General features: G+C 32.9%; 1 protein-coding gene across 5 annotated transcripts in view; it reads right to left on the reverse strand.

Annotated features, from left to right (window-relative positions):
- The window catches only part of LOC136031791 (uncharacterized), a 68,048-nt gene that overhangs the window by 44,228 nt on the left and 1,774 nt on the right, over positions 1 to 22,046 (reverse strand). The window contains exon 2 of one of the 5 annotated variants that reach the window (XM_065711590.1): positions 13,319 to 13,376. The exons of 3 other annotated variants lie outside the window; for them this stretch is intronic. The gene's annotated coding sequence lies outside the window, so the exon portion shown is untranslated. Of the gene's footprint in view, positions 1 to 13,318; positions 13,377 to 14,489; positions 14,619 to 22,046 lie in introns of those variants that run through there. One more of the 5 variants, XM_065711609.1, reaches the window with a different exon arrangement.

Consider the following 22,046-nt stretch of genomic DNA (forward strand, 5'->3'; position numbering starts at 1 on the left):
TCCTAAAATAAATTTATTTCCTGTTGCCTCAAATTCAAATTTGTCATCACTCAGCCCTTTTTGTAGGCTGTCCATAACATGGTCTTCTGGGAACCTGGAATTTTCATCTTTTAACTGCACATCACCTTGTTTTGTAAATGGTTTCCTGTGCCTGTGACTGGATGTGGTTGCTACTAGATGCTTCTGGGCTCATTTCTGTTTTTACTTTTTGAACTGGCTGAGATCAAGCAGAGCCTGAATTATCTAGATTTCTCTTTCAGGTCAGCAATACCTTCTACAATACAGGGTTTAACTATACACAGTTCCAGTTCACTTTCATCTGTTTCTGCAACTGATGGTAGTTGCTCAATAGATAATTGACTATGCCTGGTAACTAGCTGTATTAGAGATTAAATTCTTGGGGTTACACACTGATGGGTATTTACAAATGGAATTTCACTTCTTGGTATGCAAAATATCTACCTCCAGGATCAAATTTACATGAAGGCATTGGAATATAATGGATGTTACAGTTCTTCAACCCTAAAGCACTTTGACCACCATTGTAAACTACTGAGACCCAGTAGTGTAATTTAGTCAAAATCCTGAGAGGGGCAAAAATGCTGTCTTGAAGAGGCAATTTCCCCTTCCTTGATATTTAACAGAAACAGCCAAGATAAATACCATCTATAAGACAATGACAGTTTTGTAGATGGCAATTGTTTCATCATGATTTTAAAACTTAAATAGTTCTATTGAATCCATGCTCTTTTAAAGAAATTTGGTATTTAAAATGTATAACACCAAAAGAATTGAACATAAAGGTTACCTATGTTCAAAATGTGTTAATTATCATTATTCTGCATACTGTGAAGTAAGAACTGTTTTCTTAACATGATTCCTTGTGTGGAGGTAGCTATCTAAGCATAACCCTAGGATCCTAGTTATACATAAGGAAACATGTAAAGAAAACAATTCTTACTTCAAAATATGCAAAATAATCCTAGTTAACATGTTTTCTAGGGGGAGAACCTTTATCTTCACTTCTTTCCTTGTATTTCTAGTTTTTCTACCATATTTCTAAATATGTGTGTATTCTATAAGTCTTGAAAAGCATTTAGCCTATAAACAAATGTCCAAATGCCATCTAGTCTAGCTTGTCACTATTAGTCTGTTTATTTGTGTGACAAATAATTAGATGGTATTGAGTTTGTTTAATTATATACCTATACATAGAGCAATTGAAAATGTGGTTTAAATTACCTTAAATTGCATTTTCCAGCAAAATAAGGATTAAATCCTGTAGAATCAATGGTTAGTGATGAGGATGGTTGTGTAACATATAGACCAGCCCCCCCCCCTCTATAAAATTCAGGACCAAATCTCTCATTCATACCCCCTTAAAAATTCTTAAATACAGGACCAAATCTCTCATCCATACTCCTTTAGAAACTCTTAAATTCAAGACCAAATTTCTCAGTCATACCCCTTTAGTAAATTTCAAATTAGAAAAAAAGATTTAAAGTAGTCTTATAGAATCTGGAGTTTAGCAGTTATTCAATATTTTGTGGACTACGTGCCTGTAGCAGAAACGTTTCTTTTTTTCAACCAATCAAAATCAAGTCTTAATGATTCATATGTCCCTTTGAACTCAAAGAAAAAAGACTTCCTATTTTGTCTCTTGAGAGTAGAAACTGGTTGCTTCACAAGTGGGAAAACCAGTCGTATTGCGACATCTTTAGGAGAGGTCAATTGCACAAGTCGTCCCCCAAGTTCTTGTTTAGAAATCAAGTCTTGGACATATATTAGCTGGACTCAGGCAGTTGGGAATCAGTGGTATTACAGTCAAGTTACAGTGTTCATGTGTACTCTTTCATGCTGTAAATTATTGGAGTTGTTTTACTCAGAGTTGTATGCTGTAAGTAAATAAAAACTTATTGTCCTTAATCATCTTTGTCTATGTACTAGGGCATCAGGTACAGTTCCTCTAGTCTTCAGGTACGGTCCCAAGGGAATCTATATTATTTCAGGAGACCTCGAACATCACTGAGATGATTCTGTCTCCCAGGTTGCTGGGGACTATCTACAAAGCCTTTTTATTCTGTTAGTAATTTAGCTCCCATATCTCATATCCACATTAAGCTACCAAGACTTCGAGAAGCCAAAAGTACCTCACGGCAAAAATCCCCCTTAAGCTAAACCTCAAACCAAACTCGTTATTTCACCAAAACCCCCCGCGGCCAGAAAAAACCAAAAGCGCGGCCAGAAAAAGAAGACAGTAAAAGGAACTGAAAATAAATGTACAATGAATGCCTACTAACATGGACAAGTATGATTATTTACAAATCATCTTTTGATTTTTAAGTGCAGTGCAATATTATTCTATTTTTGCATTTTTTTTATATATAGGTATACCCAATTTAAAAATAATCAAAATCTTTAAAAATTAAAATAAAACGGTGATAAAATTAAAAAACTATTAAAATTATTTTATACCGCATACTTAAAAAAAGACTACAATAAATATGGCCCAGATACAAGATGAAATATTAAAAGCGCAACAAATTATCGCAACTTCGGTAGAAATTGCAAAATCATTACCAGAATATGAAGGAGATACGGATGTTGACCAATTCAACATACATTTAGGACAATTCATAGAAATGACAAAAATTGACTTAAAAATATTAAAAAGCATGTTACTTTTAAGACTGAAAGGACAGGCACTAACGTTTCTAAAACAAATCGAAAATACAATAGGCACAGAAGCAACCTCAACAATTAACTCAATAGAATTATTGCAACAGGCCTTCGAGAAAAGATTCATTGACACAAGTTCATTGAATAAACTGAAACATGGCCTAGTTACATTCGAACAGACCCAGAACGTCCGTGAGTACTTGCATAAAATTAGAATCGCAACAGAAGCGCGATATGGTTCAGGAGAAGGGGAATTATATGAAAAAATAATACTCAATGCATTTAAACAGGGACTCAACCCAAAATTATACCGCCTTTTGATAGCTAAAAATATTGATAACTTAGAACTAGCAGTTCAGGAAGTGGAGAGAGCCGTAGAAATCGATTCGATTGTCCTACAACATCAAAACCTATCAATAAATGCTGTAGAAAGTAAAACCCCTGTAAAATCAAGAGATTCTTCTCCACGATTTTTCTCCCGTGAATCATCGCCAAAACCAGTTCGAAATCAAATTCGAACTACCACACCTCCAAGACAAGTACGTTTTGCCCCCAATAATCAGTTGAGGGCACAAACTAATAATGAACCACTAAGGTGCTACACCTGTAACCGGTTAGGACATATTGCAAGAAATTGTTTTGCAAACAATAGTTATCGCCCTAATTTTAGGGGAACGAGTAACCGTTTGTCCAGGGGGACAAACTATAGTGGGTACGCCCCTAGAGGCAATCGAGGGAACACATTTGTAACAAGAGGTAATTACCCCACCCAAAATCAAAATTTCCAACGCAATACGTCTCAGTATCGCGGAGGGTATCGTGGAAGGACAAATCAACCTAGTAATAGTTGGAATAGAAATACAAGAAGTAATTATATCAGCCGACGGCAACCATATAACAGCTCCACCTCAAATAATAATCAAGGAAATCAAAATAGATCAATAAAAGTTCTACATCTGACATCTGGGAACCCCAGGGAAACGATTCAAGCCTCCAAAATTCGTAGGGCCAAAATTTGGTGGCAAAATAATTTATAGGTCCCCACCAGTGATAATACCATTTTTGAGTGCAAATAATAATAATATGTTACCGATATTTGAAAATTTTAATGCAGCGAATATTTATTTCTCAGCCCTTATAGATTCAGGGGCAACAGTAAACGTGATAAATACATCCATATTTAACAGATTACCCAATTATATTAAACGACAAATGAGCAACATTTGTCCCAATTTATCAAGCGTAACCGGACATGAGCTGGATGTAAAGGGAACTGTGTACCTAGCCTTACGTAAAGATAACAGAAATTTCTATACTCGATTTATAATTTGTAAGAATTTCCCATACCAAGCCATCATAGGCGCTAATTTTTAAAAGCAAATAAAATATTATTAGATGTAGCAAATTCAAAGTTTATCTATCCGACGGAAACCAAATCGATAATAAATAACATACAAGCAAACAAGGTAAGGGAGAACATAGGCAACATGAAAGAGCATGGGAATAAACAAATTCAAGAAATTTCTTATTTATGGAAAAAACTAGAAAGTATAGAAACTCCCGGAAAAAAACCAGCGGAGAATATTCTAAATTCAATGGAAGAAAATAATACCAAAAAGTATTATGGATTTGCGGTACGAAAAACTAAGATTCTCCCTAAATCAATGCAGAGAGTGCAAATATCACAAATGTTAGAACCAATAAATGATAAAAATGAAATTTGGGTAGCCTCGCCGTCGGAGGATATCCCAAAATATATAACCTGTAAAGAACAGATTATAAATTACGAAAAGGGTGAAGGTTACATTTGGATAACGAACACCCATGAAAATGACCTAATTACCCTAAGCAAAGGAACATGCTTTGTAAAGATACAAGTAGTATCGGAAGCCGATATTAACAATTGGAAAAATTCGGAAAAAAAACTTAGTGAATAATATCAATGTTCACGTTGACAAGGAATACCCCCTAACAAGATCTAAATTTCTTGAGAAATTCGAACTAAGTCACATAACCAACATTCCATTAAAACAAAAATTATGCGACTTATTATGGGAATATAGAGATGTCTTTTCGACATCTGAAGACGACATAGGACTTACATTTTATGAACATGCAATCCAAACTACGGGGCTGCCAGTGGCAAAACAACCTTACCGTATCCCTTATAAACATAAGGAATGGCTAATATACAGGAACTCGAAAAAATGAAATCATAAGGCCAAGTATAAGCCCATATTCTGCCCCCGTTATACTTGTGCCGAAGAAGAATAATGATCTTCGACTTGTAGTAGATTATAGAGCCCTAAATAAACAGGTAGTTAGTGACAAATTTCCCTTACCTAGAAAAGACGAAATTCTAGATTCCATATCAAATAAAAATAAAATATTTACTTCCCTAGATTTGACACAAGGCTATCATCAAGTAAAAATAGCAGAGGGGGATGTTTTAAAAACAGCGTTTTCAACAACAGAATGTGGCTCTTATGAATATTTAAGAGTACCGTTTGGACTAAAAACTAGTTCAAGGGCATTGTGTAGACCCCTACTTCATTTATTAAGAGGTCTAAATAACATAATTCATTTTGTTGACGACGTCATAGCTATGGACAAAGATACGGTAGACCATTTAGTAACCCTAGCAAAAGTATTTGAAAAATTCAGAGAAGGTAATTTAAAATGTAGACCTGAAAAAGTAAATCTTTTTCAAACAAAACTAAAATTTTTAGGAGTAGTCGTAACACAAGGACAAATTTCCCCAGACCCTGAAAAGATAAAATCTGTTAAAAAATATAACCCCCCCCCAAACTATTAAACAATTACGCGGAATCTTAGGTTTAATGAGTTATTTTCGAAAATTTATAAGGAATTACGCACAAGTAGCGAAACCTCTAACGGACCTCACGAGAGGCAACCCACAAAAAATTGCTTGGTCTAAAATAGCTCAGGATTCATTAGATCATTTAAAAAAGGCTCTAACTTCAGAACCTATTTTATCACTACCCGATTTTCAAACAGGACAATTCGTTGTTACAACGGATGCCTCAAACAAGGGAATTGGGGCAATTCTCTCCCAAATAATAAATGAGGAAGAAAGAGTAATAGCGTACGCTTCTCGTACCCTGACACCCGGAGAAAGTAATTATTCTGCTACACAGCTTGGATTATTATCGATTATACACCATTTGGACAAGTTCAGACACTATTTGGTAGGCAGAAAATTTTAACTGCGTTCGGACCACAAAAGCCTGCAATACTTGCAAACTTTCAAAAAGCCGTCGGGAATCCTCGCGAGATGGATATTGAAAATACTAGACTTGGATTATGAATTTGAACATCTTAAGGGAAAACAAAACGCCCCATGCGACTATCTTAGTAGATTTCTAGATAATACTTCCTTAGAAGATGAAAATGAAGAAGTTAACACGATAAAAGCAAAAATTGCTCTAAAAAATAAAAGTTTAAAAATGAAAACCAATAATTCGGTCGAGGATGAACACAAAGACAGCCCACTATCCTTAAATAATATAAAAATATATCAAAAGAAAGACAATACTTGTGCTGCTCTAATAGAATATTTCTTGTATGATAAAGATCTACCTGATGAAATGAAATCTTTCAAAAAAGAAATTGATAATTATTATTACGATTTGGATGAAAGAATATTATGTAGAATAATGACCGATAACAATAACAGAAATCAAACTTCCATTATACCAGTCTTACCCCAAATTTTGGAAAAACCCGCTTTTGAATTTTTTCATTCCGACGTGGGAGGTCATTTAGGATTAGATAAGACTTTCCATAGATTAAAACAATACTTCTTCGTCACTTCCGCCTTAACAAAGTTGAAGAATTATGTCAATACTTGTGAAACATGTAATTTCAGAAAAAATCCCAAATTTACCCTAATCCAACTATTGGAAGGACTCCTACGGCCAGGTTTCCATTTGATATAGTTTCATTTGATTTATATGGTACTAGCGGAGGACTACCCACTTCCAATAAGGGACAGACCTGCGTACTTTCAATAATAGATCATTTTTCTGGTTTCACTTTTGCTAAACCTTTGAAAAACCTAAGTACTTACACGACCTAAAAAGGCCTTGCTAAAATATTTCTTAATTTCGGTATTCCTAATACAGTATTAAGCGATAACGGTCCTAATTTTGTATCAAAAGTAACCAAGGATTTAATGTCTTTTCTTCAAATAAAGAAATTGGTAACGACCCCCTATCACCCCCAGGCCAATGGAAAAATCGAGAACAGACACAAGCTATTCTCTAATATTTTAAGCATTTATACAAGAGAAAATCGGAGAGATTGGCACGAAACTTTACCTTATTTAACAAATGTGATTAATACAGCTTATTCCCAGGTTATTCGTGATGACCCATTTTATATATTATTCGGATGAGAATTTAGAATCTCGTATAATGAAATTACAGAATCAAGACAATACTATAATGACTCTGAAGATTATAAACAAGAATTTATCAATAGAATGAGAAAAACATATAAACTAGTATAACAAGAAATAGAAAAATCAAAAAGGAAACAAGAAGCCAAAAATATCCTAAATGTTAAAGGTGAACTCGATTTTCAAGTAGGAGATTGCGTTTACTTAAAAAATGAAACCAAATCGGACGGCAAAAAGCTCTCTAATCGATACACTGGCCCTTACAGAATAATTAAGAAATATCATAATAAAGTTGCTTTTAAACTATTAAAACCAAAAACGGGAAAAACCTATAAAACGCATATTAGTCATATAAAAAGGGCAAAATTCACAGAAACATGGACCCCTCGACCTTCAACATCAAATACCTCGGAAGACGAAAAGGAACCACCTCGCTCTAGACTAAGTGAGCTTAAACCTTTTAATTTTAAACAAGGATGTTTTGAGAATAGTAGTGACGAGGAAAAATTTAATGAATTTCTAACGATGACAAATATGGTTACCCCCCCCCCCAAAAAAAAGTACCCCCGTCACGCGGAGACAGAAGAAAAGCGACTCGTCTTCAAGTGAGGAGTCAGAAGCATTGGACTATACAATTTCTCCACAAACGCAATTTTTCCCAGATCGGATTTCAACCCCTTACCCTCCAAAACGTTTCCCCGACAATTTGGTAAACCCTGTTTCACCGATAGACAGACCTTTTTCGTTACACGATGAATTAAATAAGGCTATACAGACCCCTGGTGACATAGAGTCAGAAAAGATCAACCAACCCCAAAAACAAACATTACGAGAACCCATGGATCTTATTAATTACCCAATTAAGACTAGACAAAGTACATTTAATACTAATCCAGTTACTGATGAACACCAGTATCACGATATAACCGTTTCAAAAGCAAAACCAAAGGACTGGGTATCTTGGAAGGAAACCTTAATACAATCAGTTCCCCACCCTCTGGAAGATATGGCTTTGAAGCAATGGAGGCACCACAAGAAGACATTTGAATCCTCCCAAAGCTCCCAAGAATCCTTCAATTCTCCCGAGCCAAGAAACCAACAGGAAGAATCAATCAGTAAACCCTCTACTTCGCGAGGTGAAGAAATTCACGAAGGTCAGACTGGGTCAACACCTAAATCTCAAGCTTCTACTTCAAGAGAACCAGATACTAAATCTACAACTACTAGTTCCTCAGATACTGACAGTGAATCAGGCGCAGATAAGCTCAAAGACGTGGAAGGAATAAGACCACAGAGTGCAACCGCCCAGGCTAAAAAGGCACAACTGAAAGGTCAAAAATTTCTTAAGAAACAATATAAAAAATTTGATTTAATATCTTTAGCGAAGCCAAAGAAAAAAAACTGAGTCTACTGAAGAAGAAGTAACAACAAGGTCAGGCCGAGTTGTCAAAAAACCAGATAAATTAGATTTTTAATAAGCAATCTATCAGTCCGGGGTACAAAAAAAATAGTCATTTAATGACAAAATCAATGTATGATTCAAAAAATTTTTAATTTACTTTAATTTTTTTTTCTCGCCAAGAAACCACTGTAATAAAACACCCCTAAAAGAAAGTATTTTCCAGAAAGCTTGCTAAGACTCCGATTGAAAAATTAGCCTACCTTGTCAAAAAGTGCTCATTATTCTAAGTAAGTTCCGAATCATTCTTTCTAACAAGAATAACCACAAGAGTGCTATCGTTTTCTTAATATTTTTTTTTCTACCGCAAAGTAATTCCTTAGCGTTAAGACTTTTTAATACCTCTATAACTAACACTGGCCTAACAGGAAGTTAAACCTTATCTTCGAAGTAACCTTATATACATTTGTCTCATAGTTTAACAAACACCTAATTATTATCCCTTATTATCCCAAAGATAAATAAAAAAATTTAGCGCCAACAGGGCCCTCGCAAACTGTTGCCAAGAAATAAATGTATTCCTATTTGTTGCCCATAATTTTCTAATTGCTATTTCCCTATTGCAAACTGATCCCATAAATATCCTATATATATATATATATATATATATATATATATATATATATATATATATATATATATATATATATATATATATATATATATAGGGTAAAATAAAAACCCCTTATTCTTGTGACATAAAATTCTAAATGTTTGCGCCTAAAATTAGAACTGACCCGTCGGCAAAACGTTTCGCTAGATAAGTGGGCGAGATTCTTCCTAATTCTTGAACTTTAATTTCTCCAATAATATAACCCGTCGCTTTGTTAACATATCATATCATAAGAATAATTTAACAATAACAAAACATTAATTAGAAAGCTTATTAATATTGCAATAGCTTACGCATACGAAACAAGAAGATTTAGTTTAGAAATAAGAATTGCAACCGAAGTTAGAAGCAGTATACTATACACGCAACCTGGAATTGAACGACAACGGGCGCCCTTGCGGGTTGTGGCGGAAAGGCTAGGCGTGTTTCAGCTTGCCTTTCCGCATACAACTTGAGAGGACTCCGTGAAAGCAACTCATTCATTGTTACAGCCAGTGATAAAGTGACAAGTGAAATTAAATTGTAATCCAAGTTCCCTGTGAGCCAATAGTCGGTAGTTGGTGCAGATACTGCTTACGAATTTTGTCTGGGTTCATAGGCAGTATCCGTTCGATTTCCCAATTACTATTTCTTCATTCCCCCAATCTATATTATACCAACCAATTCTACCCATAATATACAATACTCGCACATTTTTTGAACAAATTCGAATATAAATCCTTATAAGTTGATTACTCTGATTTCTCTGATTACTATTCAAATTACAAATTTACAATTCCTCCAAGTTAATAAACCCTTCTAAATTTAATTGATTACCCCATCTACTACCAAAATATGTCCAAAGCAATTATAGATACGGAATTTATTTCAATTATTCATGCTAAAGAAAATGTTATATACGCGGCTGCGATCTTAGTTCAAGACGAGAATGGTAAAGAAGTGTACGCTGAAACGTGGTACCTTAATTATGATTTAACAAAATTCAATCCTCATACCTATAGATTTGGCTTAAAATTAGCAAATACCCCGAAGTACCAACCTGCGAGAGGGGAAGTAAAAATTAAATTTTCGAATAAAAGTAAAAACGGAAAGAATTTAACAAGCCTTCAACTATTAATAAGAAAACTACAACAAAGATTTAATATAAGCTATTGGTTTTGTAAATGCCCCACTCAAACCGATCTACTTTTAATCGATAAATGTAGACCACCTAAAATTTGTTATAAAATTGAAGAAAATAAAAATTGTACCAAGTACGAAGGAGTACACCACCCCTTAGACGAAATCCGGCATTATGCCAAATTTATGTATGACCCAACGTCCCAAGAATACGCAGTAAGAGGAAATAACATTTTCTTAAGGCGAAAAAAATCCCTAGAAGCAAAAAAAGACGCGTACAAAAACAAATTAAAATCAAAAAATTCAAATAAATACGTTTTATGAAATAAAACGTATAATTTTTTAGACGAAACACCAGAAGGACTCCAGGCCGAAAAGGTAATTACCCATTAGCTAATTAGCCAGCTTATATGCGTAACTAGTACTAACAGGGGAAAAATGCCGCGACAAAGAACCTTAAGTAGTACCGATGCTTTAGAACCCAGCCAAGACTTAATACCTACGAGACAAGAATTTTGGGTTCCTAATAAAACCCAAAGTTTACCAAATCTCTCGGTAATAGACCATGAGTTACGTGAAATAATCCTGGAATCCGCCATAATAAATGCAATAAGAAACTTACAATATAATACTTTAAGTTCTTTATTACAAATTCCCCTCATTCTTAAAGACGATTTCATTATACATGGAATGATCATTTTATTATATGGCTCTTTTTCACAAGATATAATGAGTTAAGATTACAATTATAGGCACGAAAATGCTTTATACACCTTCGCAGCCCTACTCCGTGCAATGCCCCCCGCCAAGTATCCCTTAATAGCATCCTTAATACGCGAAAACTTCTGGCACACGCAAGAAGAACCAGGTTTCAAAATAGTTTGGCCCTTGAAGTTTCTGGAGTTGCTACTAGACTTAAATTACAAAATAGTTGAGGATGAAAATATATTGTTGGGAATATATGAGAATTATTTATGGTACAGTGCCGATTTTGACCCAATGGTTGTAAACAATACAACCCATTATATTTATGATGAACAGTATATAGAATTAAAAATGTAACAATTAAATTCTACATGAATAATGAAAATTTTGGATCAAAAATTTTACCAAATAAGGACATTATTGTGTATGAAAAATTGCTGGACACAGCTAGCCCGCTATGCTTCCGTAAGCAATTGATTTATAAGATAATTCACACAGCCTCAAATAAACTCAGTCTAAAAGATCAATGCAGGAAATAAATACGGCAAATGTTAAAAAAAGGGATATTCATTATTCTATATATAGCTCCAAATCCCCGCTGTCCTAAAGAAATATTTAATGTACTTTGAAAATGGTCCCAAAGTAGGCAGCAAAGATTTCCAAATAACATTTACAACCCCCTATCTTTTAAAATCAGAATGTAAATTACTGACCGATAATGGACCAATCTTAAGAATTACGGAAAATTATGACATTGACGATCCTAAAATAGAGTTTCAGTAAGCTATTTCCACACCCTTTATGTAATTTTTCTAATTTATAGACAAAGAAGGACTTATTAAAATAAAAGAAAATTTGGTTGGCTGCGAAAAAGAAAAAATCAATACCCTTAATAAACACGTCATACGCAATTCTAGAGGAAACCAGTGTCAATCAGGTAACCGCCAATTAACTAACTAACTTGCTTATAACTAACAGATATTAAAAAAAAATATAATGTCATTAAAAAGAACTTTAAGTTATCCCAACCTTACCAGGTTGAAGATTGGGGAAAGTTTTGATGTAAAAACTAGGACTATAAAAACTCCCCCAAGATACCCCAAGAACCGAACAACTTGGTTTCCGTGTAAAACCCAAAGTTTGCCAAATTTGTCAAATATTGACCACAAATTATTGGACCAAGATTTAGAAACTGCCGTTAAGAATGCAACAAGAGATTTACGTTACCAAACTCTCTACCTTCTACTTGAAGTTCCTATAGTTGTCAGTAATAATTTAATAGCGAAAATTTTATTCATCTTGTTATTCTGTTCATTTACTCGTAAAATAAGAAAAGAAGACTTCCAGTGTAAACAACAACTTGCGTCTTGGACTTTTACGACCTTACTTGACAAAGTCCCCCTCAAAAAATACCCTCTAATAGCAAAATTGATCAGCGAGAATTTCTGGAGAATCTACAACGAAAGAGGCTATACGATCATATGGCCCCTAAGATTTCTGTCAATACTAATAAGAAGGAATAAAAATGTCATGTTGGAAAAACAAAACATACTATACAAAATTTACAAAGATTATAAGACCCATTACTCAGCAAGTAATTTAATAGGAAACGGCCGGCAATTCCACCTTTATGAACGGGACTATGACGAATTAAAGAAAATAATCTTTACCTGCAGCAAATGCGACGATAATTTTGCGTCAAAAATAGCGCCTCAAACAGATGTAATCGTATTCGAAAAATTAATGAGCTGTAGAGACCCTTTATATTTCCATAAAATATTAATTTTCAAAATAATCCGTAATGTATCAACACATCTGACTTTAAAGAAAGAATGTAGAAAGCGCGTCCGTCTTCTTATACAGAAGGCAGATATAAATTATACCTTGATGGACCTTCAAATACCTAAAAGCTTACAACAATACCTAATGTTCGCTGAAGATAATTTCGAAGATAACAGTCAAATATCTGAATTAACCTTTTGGTCAGCTTACATTCCAAAATCAAAAGAATTCTTAACACGTCTAAATGGGCCAATTTTCAATATTCCAAGTAATTATGAAATCAACTGTAGAACAAACCTTTGACCCCTAAGTAATCACACAGCTAATCCCGTGGAATTATTTATGAAAACATGTTTAACTCCACCTAACGATTATTAAAATAACCCAACTTAATTTTTTTTTTAGAAACTGGACTTATCAAAAGACCTGGAATAATGAAAGAACCTCGACCAAATTACTTTCTCGCCGTCCAGATTAAAAACGCTCAAATAAGGATGAATGCTTCAATTTTACAAAAACATATAATTGAAAAAAATCCTACCTTAACAAAAGCCTTAATCAAACAAAGCTCTTTCCATCTAACGTTAAAAGTCTTACATCTGAAAAATAATAGCGAAGTTGAACTCGTAAAAAATACTTTCGTCAAAGCCATAGGAAAATATAAACAAGATTTTACAAATGAAAAACTATATCTGGATTTTCAAGGCATCGGAGATTTCTTTGAACAAATTCTATATGCAAAATTAGACAACGAAAATGTAGTTAAAACACGCTTAAATCCAGTTATAGAAGAAATTACTAAAGAAATTACCAAGAGCGGTGTACAACTCGCAAATCAAGAAGGCTGGGAGCCACATTTAACGTTAGTAGACATAAGAAAAGTAAACAAGCTAAGGAAAGAGGCGAGAAAACTGCACCCCTCCCTATCTTCCAACTTTAAAAACATGAGATTTTGAAGGGAACTAGTAAAGAGTATACAGCTATTATCTATGTTCGGGCCAAAAAGCAAAGAAAATTATTACAAAATAATATCAGAAATAACATTCGGACGAAAAGCCCCTAAAAGCAACTAAATTTGAAAAAAAAACGTTTCAGGAAAAGGAAAGAGAACGAAACAGGAAATATGTTTGTAAGGTAATAAATTTATAAATAAATTAGGCTTACCAACACTAACATTGCTAAAAAAAAAAAAAACCTCGATATAACTATCTTTATCCATATGCCTACAGTAATTTAAATATGTTTAAAATTACCAAAACCGCTAATCTTGTAAGGATTTTACTGGCCATTAAATAAGTATAAGAATATACCCCATTTGGAAAATCTAATCATAACACTTAGCCTATTGAACCCTTATAATAATAAAGAAAAAAATAACTTATATATATATATATATATATATATATATATATATATATATATATATATATATATATATATATATATATATATATATATATATATATTTTAATTCAATTCTTCAATTCCCTCCAATTAGATCAAATTTTTTTTCTCTAAATACAGCCTAATCATCGATAAGATTTGATTGGCTAAGGAAAAAAGAAGGCGGAGCTCTGGTGGTGACTATTGGACATTGAAAAAAAAAGGGCGGAATAACTATATGTAACTATAGCGCGTTATAAAAAAAAATAATTTTTTTTTTCATTAATTTTAAAGGTACCAAATACATTTAACAAAGTACAACCTCTTACCTTGTCCAAAATCTACATGGATTCGTAGCACGGTCCAAACTTTGAGAACACTTCAAAACACAATAACTATAATTGGTAAGCATTTTGTTCACGAAATATACTTATATATCACGCTTAGATAAACAAACTATGATGTTTCCATCTTAATAACTGAACAAGGAATGACAAGACAAGGACTTTTTTAATTACGACAAACGAGACGAACCCTTAATATTAAGATCAACATCTTGTTGCCTTATCCTATTGAGAAATTGCATATATCAACTTACAATGTAGAACATTGTCCTTAATTTAAATAGCACTCAATCCAAAAACAATAAAAGGACATCTTGATATGTTCCCCCTAATGTAGCCTAATAAAACTTTAAATTATAAGTTTCTGAAAAGTCAAGAGAAACTTATTTATGAGCCTAAATGACAAGTCGTAAACTTGGGTATAATAAACCTGTGTAATGTTCAGACCTTATCTAATTAGTAAGCACTTCAAAACTAAAGGTTTATCGAAGATGCCCTATTTATAATGCACATCTTCAACCGTCTAGATAATTGCGTTAGGAAGGTATTTCTACCTAATGGAAAATACGTTTTTTTTTTCTCTTTATTCAACCAAGATGAAAATAACACACTTACCTATTTCCTGACTAACCTAAAGGTTCTATATAAGGAAAAACTTAATGAGAAAAAAAAACATTTAATGAACCATATTGCGCTGTGCTGTGTCCCGTAAAAGGGAAAACTTAACTAAGATTAAAATGTGCCGCTACGCGCTGCGCTACGTGCCACATAGGACTAAAATTAGATGTGCTGCATATAAAAAAAAAAGATTCTAATAAGTTTGTGTTTACCAAACTACATTATGCGCTGAACAAATGTGCATTTATTAATAAAGTAATTTAATTTCCTTTTAATCTAAACAAAGTAGTACTATAAACAAAAGCTTATTGAAGAAAGCATGACTTGTAATTAGAAATTAAACTGACGTAAAATTTTTATGTGCTTATAATTTAGCCAATTTATATGCTATTTCAAAAAATACATTTCTTTTCATTTAAAAATAAATAGCCTAAAGAACTTAATTCCCCTTAAGATCATAAATCAATATTGTTATTAGTTTCACTTGTTCTATTGTCTGTTTATTTTTTCTTTTCCTATGTAGTGTTAGTTTGTAGACATTTAGCAGTGAAATACTTGCAAAGGTTTAATCACTCAATAAAATCATCATCATCATCATCAAACCAATTAATTGTAAGAGTTCTTTTTCTTCACAAAATTTTTTTTTTTTATATATAAACCATCCCCTTGGTGTTATATTAATCCCTTAACCGACTCCATTGGTTAAAAATTAAAAGAATTTTTAATTAAACATAAATGCTATTATTTTAAAGTGTAGGCTATATTAAACTACATGCTTAATACATATGTACGTATATGTATAAATTTAAATATAATAGTTTTCCTTCCCCTACAAAAATTTCACAATACAGGGTAGTTTAAATAACTCTTTGTCTGAAACTCGGCTGGAAATGTGTGATTTATAACAAATGTTCATTTAAGCAAGAAAAAAAAAGAGGCAAAAAGTTGTAAAAAATTTTCGAAATTTTTAATCCAATAGTTTAACTTTTTATGGTACAATCTTTTCCCAATTATGAGACAATATAAACTTATATTGTAAAAGACTAAAAGCCTACGACTTATTATTTAAGTTAGCCAAAAATTCTACTAAATTTAAATTATAAGTCAAAATTTAATTTTTATTTTATTTTTTTTACCAACTAGGCTACTTAATTTTAAGCTGGAAGGAGTTCAAGTGCAAAAGAACACTAACTTAAACTCTTATATCTCAATATGACGCCATCAGCCATTTTATGCCAGTTTTAGAATAGCTATAATTATTTCTCAAAAGTGTATACCAAAAAAGCTGTGATCTTTAAAACATAGTTACTAGGCCTTATAATCTTATAATATAATAATAATTCCTCATTTTAAGCTCCAGACTACATTAACCCATCCATAATTAGATTATAACCAAATTCAAATTTAAACCATTATTCAAAACTTTAATAACAAAATAGGACAAACCTTCTATTACACCTACATAATCGGTAATACAAGATTCAGGCCGTAACAAGCAAAAAAAAATTATTTAATACTATTATAAGATATGTGTTGTTAGAAAAATTTCCTCTTGGTTAGCAAAATTTTAAATAGTTTTCGTTCTTAATTGTTTAAAATCATGAAGAAGTTTAACGGCGATCCTCTCAGAATGCAAGTGCTATTATTTTCTTCGATATCCAGGTATTTTTATAAACAATAAAATAGCTTTAATGTAAATGTTGCAAATGTCTATTCATTTCCCCCTAAGCTCTCTTTTAGTAGCAAGTAATGAACATATAATAGGTCTTGAGTTAACCCCATCCCAGGCCTAAAACAAGAATTTTTAAGAAAGTCACTAATAAATTATTAGTAAGATTCAAGTTGGTCCTTTAATTGGTTGACAATATACATATTAAAATACCTAATGATTACAGCCTTAAAGTATTATTGTTTTATCTTCTAAAAACACGCACCCATGATTAATCTTCTGACAAAAAATTCCACATTTTTGAAGATAGATGCTTGAAATTTTTGCTATAAGGTTCTCTGATACGCCAAATGCGATGGAATGATTTTCGTTAAGATTCTATGACTTTTAGGGGGTGTTTCCCCCTATTTTCCAAAATAAGACAATATTTCTCAGGCTCGTAACTTTTGATGACAAAAACTAAATTTAATGAAACTTTTATATTTGGAATTAACATGAAAATTCGATTCTTTTGATATATCTTTTAACATCAAAATTCCGTTTTTTTTTAAGTTTTGTTACCATTGAGCCAGGTGGCTCCTTACTACAGTTTGTTACCACGAACTGTTTGACTGTTAATTGATTATATAAAAAAAACGGTCACTTCCTTTCTCAGCTCTAATTGATATTTATTGATATTTTTAAATTAACTATCTTAACAATAATTGTTGGTAATTAAACTATAAGGTTATTAGCCCCTTAGATTAATCTACGCTCAACAATTCAAATAATATATAATAAATCTCACCGTCACGCAATCCATTTTTCCTTTCTATCATATTTATTCAAGAAATAATTTATTAAATGTTAATTACAGATAAGAAATGATGATCTTAACATTTTTGATGACCATGTGTATAAGTGCCCATACACAAGATGTCGTAAAACATGGAATAATATTCAAACACGAAAATTCACTTCTAACTAGTAACAACGCTTGGAAAATATTTATGAAACTAGACCCTGAGCCATTTGAAACATTGTTCCAACAAGTTATAAGACTGGAGAAAAATACATTTGACCTGAAAGAATGAATTTTTCAATTTTTAAAATCAGACAAGGGACTACAGGCAAGCAAAAGCAACCATAAAGAAAAGAAAGACATACCATCCCCTACCAATCCCAAAATCAAAATAAAGAGAATAGTTGATGATTTTGATGCAAAAATGGCCGAAATTGATAAAGCTATAGGACTCGGAAAAGCCATAGAAAAAAGAAAAAAGAGATCAATTAACGAAAACCAAAACCCAGATACCGATAAAGAGACCCAAAATATAATTAAACCAATTAAAACCCAACTTAGACAAAGAAAATTTTATGATGGACAATATGCATTATTAAACGAATTGCCCACAGTATGGAATTTCTTCAAAGAACTATGGAAGGGACCAAAACAAGCTAACAAGGCTGAGAAGAAACCCGTACAAGAAGAAATAAATTTGTCTGAAATAAAGCCAACAGAAGTTGAAACGAAAAAAATAACAAATATTTCCCCTAACACACAACAAACCGCTGCAATTAAAACCCAAACAACAAACATTGTATCTGACCTTGTAACACGAACAAATAAAATACCAGGGATAATAAGGGGTATAGAAAATATTGAAGTAGGATCAAATTCCACTAATGGCACCAGCAAACCGAAATACAAGTTTAAATGTCAATACTTCTGTAGAATAATAAATGTTACAACGGAAGCTACAAAAATCAACACGACCTCCCATATTCCACATCTTACTTCTAATATCGAAGGAAACACTAACGAATTAACGGAAATCTCCAAAAGCACCTCAAAAAAATACGAAACGACTACCTTCTGGAAATACGATACTCAGAACGAGGAGACCAAAGCAGAAACTGAATTTACTCCAACAACAATCGAAACTGAACATACCCCAATAACAGAAGTGGAAGAAACATTCCCCACGTCAAACCCCACGACTACTGACCCGCAACCAATAGAGTTAGACACCTCAATGTCAGAAATTACTATAGAAACTATCCCTGGTGTACTAATGCCTAATAACAACGATGAAATTTTAATAACAGTAAGGCAACCATATCGACCAATTAGCTGGATATGGACGTCAACAAAGAAAGGAAGAATACAAGTTAGATGGCAGATCCCTTTTGTCGACACCGACTATGGTAGAACACAATGCATGGAAGGAGACAAAAAATGCCAAGATGAAAATCACTGGAGGGAATGTTGGACTATAGACGGTAAAAAAAAATTGCGCACGACTGGCCATGGCTGACGAACCAGCAAAGAATGAATTAGAACCCCTCCCGGAATTAACCATGGAAAATGCTCATAAAATATCAACTCATCAGGCATTCCTCATATTATATAGACAAAGGTTGGATGCGTTATTTGAACTATTCAATATAGAAATACAAAAACTTAAACAAAGCACAACACGTATATTCGAAGTATTTTTCCGGAGAAGTAAATATAAAAGATCAACAAGTTTAATCCCAATAGTAGGGGAGCTTGCTTCTCAACTATTCGGTTTTGTCAACCGAAGAAGATTTAAATATATTAAGAGAAAATGTTAAAAGGCTCAACACAGCCATGAATACAACACTACATGCACAAAAAATACAAGCAAGGATCGCCAACTATCAAAAAGACAAAATTGAGGCCATATCCAAGAAAATCTCAAGAACAGTAAAAACAATGAACTATTTAAAAAATGAAGTAGACAGAGTAATATCTGATTCCAGCCTAACAATGGTGTCACTCGACATTTTTATTATGTCTTTGTTGAACTTAGCTACTGATGTAAGTAAATTTGAATTCGCTTTATTTGAAGTAACAGGAGGATCCCTTTCTTACGACTTAGTAGATCCCTCAGACCTTAAGAACATCCTAAACGAAATAAAAACTCACTTAACATTTGGTCCCCACTTACCGGTAGAACCAGAAGTAGCTAACTTGTTTTTATATTATACCAAACTAAAGGTGCATATCACCGAGATTAATGAACAACTGTTTGCAGTAGTCACAATTCCATTAATTAATCAACAATCCATATATGACCTGTACAAAATATCTACCTTCCCCATCAACATTAAACAGACAAACTCCTTCATGAGCATCATCCCAGAAGCGGAATATATGTTAATAGATCAAGACAGAAGAAAATACGCACTAGCAAATGCCGAAGAATTAAAAGAATGTGTGTCATTTAAAAACTTGGTCTGCCAACTAACATTACCTATATATAACGTAAAGATAGGATCATGCATGCTAGATCTATTCCTAAATGAATCACAGCAACAAAATATTCCCGATTCTTGTGAAGCCTTAATAGGAAATACCAAAAGAGAAACTTTCATTAATTTACGGAACGACTTATGGTTATTTACAGAACCTAAAAAGACGGTAGGAACCCTATCCTGCTACAACAATACAGAAAAAATTGACCCCAGTTATCGAACCGAAATATTGTTACAGGACGTTGGAACTATTACAATCAAACAAGGTTGCAGACTTGTAACTAAAGAAACAACCGTGCAAACACCTCTAATCACAACCAGCACTAGCGTCATGAGCCCAAAAATAATAAACTTTCAAGGAATAAACTTGTCCTTCACAATTCCGAATATAAATGATGAGGAATCTAAAACATCCATATGGCAAAAAATAGAAAAGATTAAAGGTACAATGCAATTAACAAAAATAAAGGAAGCGTTAGATATGCAAATACCCTTGTTCACTGACAAAGACCAAAGGTTGAAATACGTGGAGAGTCAATACGGATTGTTCTCACCAAACTCATGGTAAAATATTATAATCACTATATTCATGGTATTTCTTATTTCATTAACAATAAGAGCGCTACTAACAATTAACTATGGAAAGCTATTGAAGCAAAGAAAGATAAATAATGATATAATTGAGGCACAAGAGATGCATCAATTAAACCCTACTGCTCCTGATGATATTTAAGCCATTTTAACAGGGAGGATGTAAGAATACAGGAAAATGGAGAGGTCTTTTCCCGTACGTTAACATCCTTTCCCTACTGTAGGAAATATTGTTGGTTTATAACAGCTAAAAGGCTATGATACAATATACTGTATTTCTTTTTGGCATATACATCAAAAATACTCTTGGCAGAAAATCTTATGTAAATATAGACCTCCAACAAGCACGAAAATTCGTTCCTTTCTTAAAAGTGCCAAACAGTGAATTAATAGTTTAAATTAAATAAAAGTATCAGTGGTAATTTTTGTTATATAATGTTGTATATTTTACACCTTATTGTTAAAATGCCTGGGATCAATTGAGAATTAAATATAACAGTTAAAATTGTTTATAATTCAAATAGAGACAAACAATTGGATCCAGGTATTCATGTGTAATAACAATTAATGTCAAGTGCTGTTGTTATGTATTTTTTTTTAGTGCTAGGTGCAGGACATTATACAAGGTGAAGGAAAATATTTCTTAAATTTTAAATCATCATTATAAGGTTATGGAATTAGAATAAAAAAATTTCTATAGACAATAAGGGTTAAATCCAATGTTTAAAGAAAGGGATTAGACTGATTGATGGGCACATCAATCTACAATGGGAAAGGGGATATGTAACATATAGACCAGCCCCCCCTCTATAAAATTCAGGACCAAATCTCTCATTCATACCCCCTTAAAAATTCTTAAATAAAGGACCAAATCTCTCATCCATACTCCTTTAGAAACTCTTAAATTCAAGACTAAATTTCTCAGTCATACCCCTTTAGTAAATTTCAAATTAGAAAAAAGATTTAAAGTAAAGTCTTATAGAATCTGGAGTTTAGCAGTTATTCAATATTTTGTGGACTACATGCCTTTAGACACAAGTCAAACAAAAAGCAGAAATGTTTCTTTTTTTCAACCAATCAAAATCAAGTCTTAATGATTCATATGTCCCTTTGAACTCAAAGAAAAAAGACTTCCTATTTTGTCTCTTGAGAGTAGAAACTGGTTGCTTCACAATTGGGAAAACCAGTCGTATTGCGACATCTTTAGGAGAGGTCAATTGCACAAGTCATCCCCCAAGTTCTTGTTTAGAAATCAAGTCTTGGACATATATTAGCTGGACTCAGGCAGTTGGGAATCAGTGGTATTACAGTCAAGTTACAGTGTTCATGTGTACTCTTTCATGCTATAAATTATTGGAGTTGTTTTACTCAGAGTTGTATGCTGTAAGTAAATAAAAACTTAT

This window comes from Artemia franciscana, chromosome 1 (assembly GCF_032884065.1).
Source record: "Artemia franciscana chromosome 1, ASM3288406v1, whole genome shotgun sequence".
NCBI classification, from domain to species: Eukaryota; Metazoa; Arthropoda; class Branchiopoda; order Anostraca; family Artemiidae; genus Artemia; species Artemia franciscana.